This window comes from Alligator sinensis, unplaced genomic scaffold, assembly GCF_000455745.1.
Source record: "Alligator sinensis unplaced genomic scaffold, ASM45574v1 scaffold307_1, whole genome shotgun sequence".
In the NCBI taxonomy this organism is placed as follows: domain Eukaryota; kingdom Metazoa; phylum Chordata; order Crocodylia; family Alligatoridae; genus Alligator; species Alligator sinensis.
The window spans coordinates 1800246-1810903 of NW_005842115.1; positions in this window are offsets into that span (position 1 = coordinate 1800246).

Genomic DNA, 10658 nt, shown 5'->3' on the forward strand with positions numbered 1-10658 from the left:
ATTAGAACTAGCTGCAGCTAGTTTATTCCAGTTGAGATCTCCCAGTACCCTATGTATTTATTTACTTTTTTGTACAATTTATATGTTGCCCTTCCCCCAAAAAGCTCAGGGTAACCTACGGCAAAAGAGATCGAGCAACTTAAAAGGGCGATTAGAATAAATAAAAAAACATAACAAAGCTGAGACCCACTAAACAATATCCCAGTCTAATTTGGTTGCTAAACGTCTGCCCAAACAGAAAGGTCTTGTCACACTTCTGAAAGATGTCCAGCCTTGGGCTCTGCTGGGCTTCAAGAGGGACGAAACTCCAGAGCTGAGGAATGACGGATGAGAATGACATTCCACACCAGGTGGTCTTGGCATATTGATGGCACTTGCAGGAGGCTGCTGACCTTAGGGATCATGTTCAGGCATATGGGAAAAAGACAGTCCCTTAGAAAGTTAGGTACCAGGCTATTTAGGGCTTTACAGGTCAAAACTAGCTCTGTGAATGGCACCCAGAAAGCTCTACTAGAAGCCCCTGCAGACACTGGAGGACTGGACTTATGCGCTCCTGGTGACCCATCCCTGTCAGAAGCAAGCCACCACATTTTCCACCAGCTGTAGCCGGCAAACACTTTTCAAAGACAGCTTTATGTACAGCACATTACAGTACTTTAGCCTTGAGATTAGGCAGGCTCAGGATCCTGAGGAAGGAAAGGATGGATAGCAGCAGAATAAGGACCCTGGACTTCAGAAAAGCAGACTTTGACTTGCTCAGGGACTCATGGGCAGGATCCCCTGAGAAGCCAGTCTGAGGGCGAGAGGAGTCCAGGAGAGCTGGCTGTACTTTAAAGAAACCTTACTGAGAGTGCAGGAACAAACCATCCTGATAGACAGGAAGACTAGCAAGTATAGCAGAAGACCAGCCTGGCTTAGCAGGGGACTCTTCAGTGAACAAAATCACAAAAAGGAAGCTTATAAGAAGTGGAAACCTGGACAAATAACTAGGGAAGGATCTAAGAGCATTGCTTGGGCATGCAGGGATGAAGTAAGGAAGGTCAAAGCACAACTGGAGCTGCAGCTAGCTAAGAATGTGAAGGGTAACAAGAAGGGATTCTACAAGTCTGTCAGTAGCAAGAGGAGCATCAGGGCAAGTGCAGGACTGTTACTGGATGGGGGAAGCAGATCCTCAAGGAATCCATTTCTAAGCATTTTGAGGAGAAGAAGGTGATTAGGAACAGTCAGCATGGATTCACAAGGGACAAGTCATGCCTGACCAACACAAAAGCCTTTTATGATGAGATGACTGGCTCTGGGGATCCGGGGAGACCGGTGGATGTGGTGTACCTTGATTTTAGCAAGGCTTTTGATACCATCTCCCACAGGATTCTTGCAGGCAAGCTAAGGAAGTACGGGCTGAATGAATGGACTGTAAGGTAGCCAGAAAACTGGCTGGAACATTGGATTCAATAATCAATGGCTCAATGTCTAGTTGGCAGCTGGTATCAAGTGGAGTGCCTCAGGGTTCGGTCCTGGGGCTGGTTTTGTTCAATGTCCTCATCAATGACCTGGAAGATGGCAAGGAGTGTACCCTCAGCAAGTCTGCAGATGACATCAAGCTGGCAGGAGCAGTAGAGACGCTGGGGGGTAGGGCTAGGATTCAGAGCGACTTAGACAATTGGAGGATTGGGCCAAAAGGAATCTCATGAGGTTCATCAAGGACAAGTGCAAAGTCCTGAACTCAGGCTAGAACAATCCCATGCACCAGTACAGGCTGGAGGTGACTGGCTGGGCAGCAGCTCTGCAGAAAAGGACCTGGGGGTTAAAGTGGACAATAAGCTGAATATGAGCCAACAGTGTGCCCTTGTTGCCAAGAAGGCAATTCAGCACTGGTGAAACCATATCTGGAGAACTGTTCAGTTTTGGGCCCCCCACTACAGAAATGATGTGGACAAATCAGAGAGAGTCCAGCGGAAGGCAACAAAAATGGTGAGGCAGCTGGGGGACGTGACTTATGAGGCAAGGCTGAGGGAACTGGGCTTATTTAGTGTAGAGAAGAGAAGACTGAGAGGAAACTGAATAGCAGCCTTCAACTACCTGAAGAGGGGTTCAAAAGAGGACGGAGCTGGACTGTTCTCAGTGGTGGCATTTGACTGAACAAGGAGCAACAGTCTCAAGTTGCAGCAAGGGAAGTTTAGGTTAGATATTAGGAAGAATTTTGTCCCTAGGTAGGAGGGAAAGAAAACACTGGAACAGGTTACCCAGAGAGGTGGTGGAAGCTCCATCCTTGGAGGTTTTCAAAACCCAGCTAGACAACCCTTTGGCTGGGGTGATCTAGCTGGGGATGGTCCTGCTTTGAACAGGGGGTTGGACTAGATGTGAGGTCCAACAACCCTCACTTTGTATGATTCTATGATTCCTCAACCACAAACTCTGACTCTGTAGCAAAAGTCATGGTCCCCAAGCTGTACTGGATGTGGGCAATTTTGTCTGCAAAGTAGGTGGCAAACTAATCACAGAGAACTAAAGTTGACTTAGTTTCTGGGCAGAGGCAAGCTGGATTAACCAGGCCATTTGCCATCCAAAACAGTTCTGCCAGATGACACCTTGAAGATGCAATGGCAGTGAAGAAGAAAAACTTCTTCTACAGTGGCACCACCCTGTCTTTATCTCTCCTGGAAATGGTCCTTCTGATGGGATCATATTTGCCTTTTTTCACTTTCGTAGAGTTTTTACTGGACTACTCTTTTGAAACACAACAGCAAAGGGGCACGTTTTGATTCCTAAAAATAGTTTCATAGTTGGTAAACTCAGAAGGGACCTGAGGAAATCATCTAATCCGACCCCCTGCCATGGCAGGAAAGAGGACCGGGGGCAAACGACCCTGGCCAGATGTTCATCCATCCTCTTTTTAAAGACCCCCAGGGTAGGAGCCAGTACCACTTCTCTTGGAAGTTGGCTCCAGATCCTAGCGGCCCTGACAGTGAAATAGCGCCTCCTGATGTCTAGCCTGAAACTCCCCTCCGCTAGCTTGTGTCCGTTGTTTCTTGTAACTCCCGCGAACAGGGACTCTCCCAATGCCTGCTGGTCCCCCTTGACTAGTTTGTAGACTGCCACTAGATCCCCTTCAGCCTTCTTTTGTGGAGGCTGAAAAAGTTCAGCCTCTCCTCGTAGGGCCTGCCCTGCTGTCCCCAGATCATGCGGGTGGCCCTCCTCTGGACCCTCTCCATGGTGTCCTGACCCCTCCTGAAGTGTGGCACCCAGAACTGGATGCAGTACTCCAACTGCGGCCTGACCAGGGTCGCATAGAGGGGGAGGATCAACTCCTTGGACCTGCTTGAGATGCATCTGGGGATGCACGACAAGGTACGGTTAGCCTTCCTGACCGCGTCCCCACACTGTCAGCCCATGTTCATTGTGGCATCAGTGATGACTCTAAGATCCTTTTCTGTCTCGACACTGGTGAGAAGGGAGCTCCCCAGCCTGTAGGTGTGCCACTGGTTTCTCCTCCTCAGGTGCAGGACCCTGCACTTGTCAGTGTTGAACCCATCCTGTTCTCTTCGGCCCACCCCTGTAACCTGTCTAGAGCTGCTTGCAGCCTGTTCCTTCCTACTAGTGTACCCACTTCACCCCACATCTTAGTGTCATTTGCAAACTTGAACAGGGTGCTTTCTACTCCCTCGCCCAAGTCACTGATAAAGATGTTGAACAATGCGGGCCCGAGGACTGAGCCCTGGGGAACCCCACTGCCCACATCCCTCCAGGTCGAATAAGACCCGTCCACCACCACTCTTACTGAGAATGGGGTGAGTATCAGTTGAAATCAGTACGGAGCAAGAACAACTCCATCCTACTATGAAGATGCAAATAAAGGCTGAATTTGAACTGAATTAACCACAACTGTTAGCTTAATGCCAACATCTGCAAGTGCTGTGTATATTTAGACATGTAAGATGGGATACTAGCAAAATGAAGAAACCTAGCTTGTCAATTATAGACTTTTAATTGAAAATGAAAACTTCCAGGGAGAACCTTCTTTCAAACCTATGCGTGCTATAGACATAATTCAGCAAAGCCATTAGGTGAAGGCGAGTCTGCCAACTAAGGGAGAATTTACAGGCATCTCTATCCTTTTTCATCAGAATAATAAATGGACAAAGTAGTCATTTTAGATCAAGGACCACGCATCTAGATGATGAAGCAAGTGTAAACGAAAGCCAAATATACCAGGCCAGATTCTGACTCAAGTTGTACTTATGAGGAAAAAGCATAATTGAAATCAATGGAAGTTTGGTCCCAATATCAGTCTAATAGTGTCAAAATATATATAGCTACAGAGATAGTATCTCAGTATTAATATATGCAGCCATAAAATACATTTTCAGCATAGGCAATATGTGGATGGGCCAGTGGGGGCGCATGCCCCCCCAGGTTTCTGCTTCAATGGTGGGATGCTAGAACCATTGCCCAGCAGCAGTGGGGGCAGTGGCATGGAGCTGTGCCCTCCCACCCCCCTGACTATCAACACTTACATGTCATCTATGATTTGCAGCTTTGGGTACTAAGAGATTTTCTCTCTCTCTTTTTTCTATATTTATTTTCACTGCGTACACACACACACACACACACACACACACACACACACACGTTTGTGCTGCAGTTCACTGAACTAGCACCAGGCATGTGCGGTAGATGGATATCTATATCATACCAACTGAGATTGTATCTAGCATGCAAATGCTCACAGCAGAACATTGCACACATATTGAGTGTTCAAAGCAGACCCTGGCAGTTCTCTTATTTTAATAGCACATAATAGGTAGGCTTTGGAATTAATAACTTTTTTGAGCGCTCAGGTTTCAAAGTGGGGTGCCTTTAGTGATGGCCCTATGCTTCCTGGTATGTACACCTGGATCTTCACAGCCTGTGAAGCATCTGCAGTCCAACTCAAGTCAAATGGGAGTTACAGTCACTCAGACTATCTGAAGTACAGACCAGTTATTGGGGTGGCTACACACAGATTCGTGTCTTTAATTTTATGCACGTCTGTCTGACCACTGAGGTTAAGACAGCCAAATGTACTCCTCTCAGACCTGATGTGGAAACATAATGCAATCAGACATACACAAGGCACATTTTATCTTGGTAGAGCATTTGACAATTTTCAACAGTAACTCCCTAAGTACAGTTAGCTCTGGGACAGAATACAGCTGCAATGTAGCGCTGTCACACAGGAAATGAAGAACACCTTCTATCCAATTGAAAGTACAGGGCACATACAGGCTGGCATGCTGTAATCCCCTAGAGAAGGCACAGAAAACCAGGGGTCTTGCCCCAAAGTTGAACTATTCTCCTCCTCCCCAAATAAGCCACTTTCAGTCTTGCAACCTCTTCTAGTTGCCCAGTTTCAACAGCACTGCTCCAAAGATATCATCAGATCTCTACAGTAGCTGCTAATTCTAGTGTATTTATATACCGGGGTGTAAACATAGCCATCGCCCAGATGTTTGCAGCCATTAATTAAATTTCCGGCTTTGGGTAACAAGAGATACTATCTCTATTAGAAAGCAGCAGCCTTGACTCAGCACATGGGGAGAGAGAAGAGACTCTGCTTGTTCATTTTCCTCAAAGGTCAGTAAAGTACCACCCCGGAAATGTTCTGCACTGTAACATCTAGTGTAGTAACCAGGGTGTACAGTAGTAACAAGCTATATTTATGTAGTTGCCTCATTAGCAAGAACAAATACATTTGATAGGTCACAAACCGAAAGCGCTATCTGATGTTTTCTTCGGCAAGTAGGTGACGAACCCAAAGAACTCCGGCACTGAGCTGCAGGGGTTAACATGTCTGCTCGGGAGACTACATCATTCATCACCAGGGAAAACTGTCTGGAGGGTTTAACACTGGTTATTTCTCAAGCAACCAATAGCAAGCTAATATAAGTCACTTGTGGACCAGATAGACTGCGGTTTGGTGGTTAAATCACAGGACTGGGAGCCAGGAACTCTTTCTAGCTTTGAGCTCTGCAACAGGCTTCCTGTGTGACTATGGGCGAGTCTCTTGATCTTTTTGTGCATCAGCTTCCCCTGGCTCCACCAGGGTAAAAAGGGGATAATACCAAGCATCACATCTGCTAGTGTCTTGAGTACCCTGAGACCTACTGCTCTAGGCAAATAGGAACTGTTACCGAATTGGTTTCAGCTACTTCCTCTCTGACAACAATTTCATGCCCTTTATGTGGCAACTCAGGTGACAATTCCCATAGAGTTGCAACATTTACCTTCAACAGCTGAGTTCACACCTCATTAATCAGCCAAACAGTCAGTGATCAAAGAAACAAACCCTAGGAACTAAGCTTCCAGTTTGCTGATCTTCAACCGAGCAGAACAAGCTCCCTTACAATACGGCTCTTAAAACAGCATGAGTTTGGAGGTAGAAAGAACACAATATGGATGAAAAGCCTGACTCGTTCACTAAGGACAAGCATTTACCCATTTCACAGTCCTGTGATTTATATTTGCTTAGTGAGTGGGGAGACCAGGATTTTTAAAGACATTGTAAAAGCCCCTTCCTCCCAGCCCAGCCTCACCTGTCACCTTTCAGTGATGCTGACATTATGAAAGTGAAAAACGTCCCCTTTTGGCTTTCCATCTTTGTGCTAATGGAACTACGCCACTGGATGGCATCTGCTGAATGCCACCAAGATCCTCCTTTATCACAACATGGGCCAGACAGCAACTAAATACTCAGTCCACAGGAAGCTATACTGGCTCAGATGGAAAAGAAAGACACACACTATTCCTCTAATATCTGGTAATCTTCCTCATCTCGGATGCCATGGGTAGGCCTCCAACTTTGGAACAACTGCGTATCCTGCAGGACGGGGATTAGAACCAACCTAACCAAAGTCAGCATCAGATTCTAAATGGCGGTGCTGGTTTTTAATATCTTCACCTGTCGCCAACTTCCGGTGACGCTTTATTTTATCCTGAAATGTTTTGCTAATTCAGGGCCAGATCGTACAACCAATTCACAGAAAAGGTCCCGCTAAGTCAAAGCTGGTCTCAAGACCAAGGGTCATAAGCACAGAACAGAAACAGAGACTCCAGTAATAGCCCTCGTTCTTTTTTTTTTCCCTCCATGCAACGGGGCTGTTTCTCCCAGCACAGTAGAAGGTATTTATCAGAGAAACTCTGCCAATGGACATGAAATCTCTGCTCAGAAAGACTTATTGCTTCATTATTCCAATGTGGGTTTTTTGTGGGGAGGGTCTGCATGGGGAAACACAAGGAGAAAGTAGATGTGATGCTCCATTATCCATAATTCAGCTGTTGACCGCAGGAAGGTGTAAATCCACAGTTAGACAAGGTTCTTTGGGTAAATGTGATATTTTCTATTACACCAATTAAATAGTTGGAAAATTTGTTCTTTGCAAGCTTTCGGGCACAAATCCACAGTCACTTTCTTGGAGGTACTCCGGATTCATACTGGTATCCCTAAACACTCAGAATCTGACCAGGGGTGTTTTGTCATCAAGAAAAAAGTTGGTAGTTGAAAGGTGGTAGAAAAGACATACAAGCCACAAACCATGCTGGTTTCAACACAAATAAACAGGGATGGTTTCTTTAGCAATTTTATGGTGGCACTAATCAGATAAGTAGGTCATTTCTGCTGCCATGTGAAAACAGTTGCAGTCACATAACCCAACTCGGAAGTGCTTGTTGGCCATAACTGTCAAGATACCCTGATCTCAGGATGCTTGGGTTCCTATGTTTAAATCTCTTTCCCATTGTCATAATAAAAGCCAATGAGCACAAGCAGCAGGGCCTAAAAAAAGTGACAGATGCCAGTTAAACAACTAAGCAGCTAATCAGACCCCAGTAAGATGCTTTCCACAAGCCATGGGCAGGGGCCCAAAAGCAGTTCTGGAGAGCCGCAGGGAACAGAAAGGAAGAAAGAAGATAAGACTCTCTATTTTAATCCTCACCCCTGCAGCTGTACAGAATGACTGTACCCCTACTGCCAGCGGCATTATCGAAGAGGCTGCTGCACCAAGAAACTGAGAAGTTGTGAAACTAAACAGGACCGGACACCGCAAGTCAGAGTTGGAAAACACCCATCAATTATGTGCACAAGTCCTACTGGATCTGAAACCCCTACTTAGCCAGAAGCTTACTGTATAAGCTCTCGTGGCTCATTTAAACTCTTCAGGCCCCAGAAAGGGAACAGACATTTCCTCTCTCTTACCTTTAGCTGGCTTTACATAGTTAAACTGGACCATCTTTAAGGCAGAGTCTGTCTCCCGAGATGCGTATGGACAGTGGCCAGCACAACGAGTGTTCAGTCCTGGTAAGGACTAGGCCAGGGTGGTCAACCCACACCATGTGTGCCCCAAGAGACATGGGCAACCTGTGTGTGTGGCACATCACTGATTGGGGAGGGGGCAGCCAGAACAATGGCAGGTACAGTAGGGGACAGAAAGCAGAGCAGCAGATCATGCAAGGGAAGGCGATCAGGGTGACACTCAGGGAGGGCATGGGGTTTAATTTGTAGCACACCTGCCAAAAAGGGCGGCCCCCACTGGGATAGCACAAGCTGCTGCAATATAAAACCCAAGAGCTTTGCTTCAAGTGAGAAGGCAGAGGTTTGCCTGCCTGGAGCAAAGTATTTAGTGACTTGTAACTTTTTCACACTTGTGACCCCAAATGGTCCAAAATACCCGTCAAAACACTAAAAGTTGTCATACTTTTTGGCATGAAAACCTCCCTTGGGGGTTAAATCCACCCTAACACGGAGAGTGCATTTGTGGGAAAGCAGAATTTGCTCGTTAAAATGATCCCAATTTGAAATCATCAAGTAGCAAGAGAGAAAGTGCTCCTTTTACCCTTTTTCTCAAAAGGGATTTTACTCCTTAAACGCAAAAGGGAAGTTAAAATTAAATTAAGGGGAATTAAGCTAGATGTCAAGAAACTTTCACACAGACTCATGCATCTTCCTTGTCAGGAAAAGTTTTCCCAAGGGAATGTGGAGGGGGGAAGCTCTGTTGCTTGAAACTTTTAAAGCAAGACGGACAAAGCACTAGGAAGTAGCAGTGTCTTGACTAATCCGGCGTTGGCAGGAACACTGAAGAGCTGATCCAGCTGATCCAACGGGTCTTTCCCAGCTTTAGGTTAAATGATTTTGCTGGCCTATCCCCACCCCCCACACACACCCCTACGTAAAAGCTTGCAAAACAGTGCAGGAACTTACCAGAGAGTAGAAAAGGGAGCACAGGTAGCCCTTCAGTGTAAAGTAAGAGGCAGGGGATGCTGCTGTCCCAAAGAACAAGGAGAGTCTGCGGTCTGAGAGAAGGGAGGACTGGCTCAAGGCTGGTTGGTATTACCGTGCTAACTACATTTTAAAACAGCAGTTTGATACTTTTGGTGCCTCATCTTTCAGCAAAATGCTGGCAGACCCCTCTGAAAATGGAGCTAACAACTCTTATACAAACAGTGCAGGAAGCAACCGTAATACTACAGCTTACAATAGTGTGACTTGACTGCAGCTTTTTGAAACGTTTCTAGAGAAGCCTTGTGTGTCATTTTAAGTAAGGGGAAAAAACCAAGATAGAAGAGAAAGAAGCCAGGACCACTGCCTTAGATATAGGCAAAGGTCCAAGTTAAAAATACAACACGCTAAATCCCCCACGTATTCTTCTATGCCACAAGAAGATTTTTAAAAAGCACCGTGCGCATGCATGCAGAAAACTAATTGCCTATTTAAATGTGCTCTGAACAAACAGAGCAACAGACACTGAGGAAAAAACCTCAAGGAGGGTGAAGCCAGCAAATGCCACTTTCTGACATAATTACTGAGCTCCACCTCTCATCTGTCAGGGATATCTGAGACGCGCAGTTCAGGGAGTGTCCCGAGGAAGCATTTCCATAGGTTCGTGGGCATGTGCAAGTGCTTTAGAAGAGTCAGCTAATCATCAAGTTCCAGACCGTGGTCCCTGTTGATTGCAAAAACTGCAATGACCCAAAGATGAGAGTAAATTTTTACCTACTGCCCTGCTGGCGTGCCTTAGTCCAGCCTGGGAGCATCCACCTACACAGAGGAAGAGTTCAGTCTTCACACTTATTCCTTGATTTCTCAGATTCACAGGTACTGCCAACAAATGTGTCCGCACCACAAAGCTGCCATTTATTTAACTACTAAAGCAGATGACTACATTGCTGAATAAGATAACTCAATAACAAATGCGAAGAATTTTGCAATGATCGGCCACAACCAGCAGAACTTGGAATTTCCAGCATGATCTTCCTGAGAACGAGCCATCTCCCACATTTAAAGGCTCAGACAGATGTAAATAACTAGGGACCTACCCAAATCAAGGAGGTGGACGGCTGATTTCATGGGTAGATCATGGGGCCGGCCACCATTTTTGCAGCTTATTGCAGCAGGGCCCCCCACCCCATGCCTCTGACTGGCTGAGGGGCCTCGCCGTGATAAGCTCGCGAAACATTTTAGTAAGTTATTATTTTCTGTGGATTTTGTGGACATTGCTCCATTTCACGATTTGTGAAATCACAAAATGAGTAGGTCCCTTTGAGTAGGCAGTCGAAAGATACTGATAGAGCTACCGATGCAACCGCTGCCTCTGTATGATCCAGTAGAGACGCATGTACATTTTATT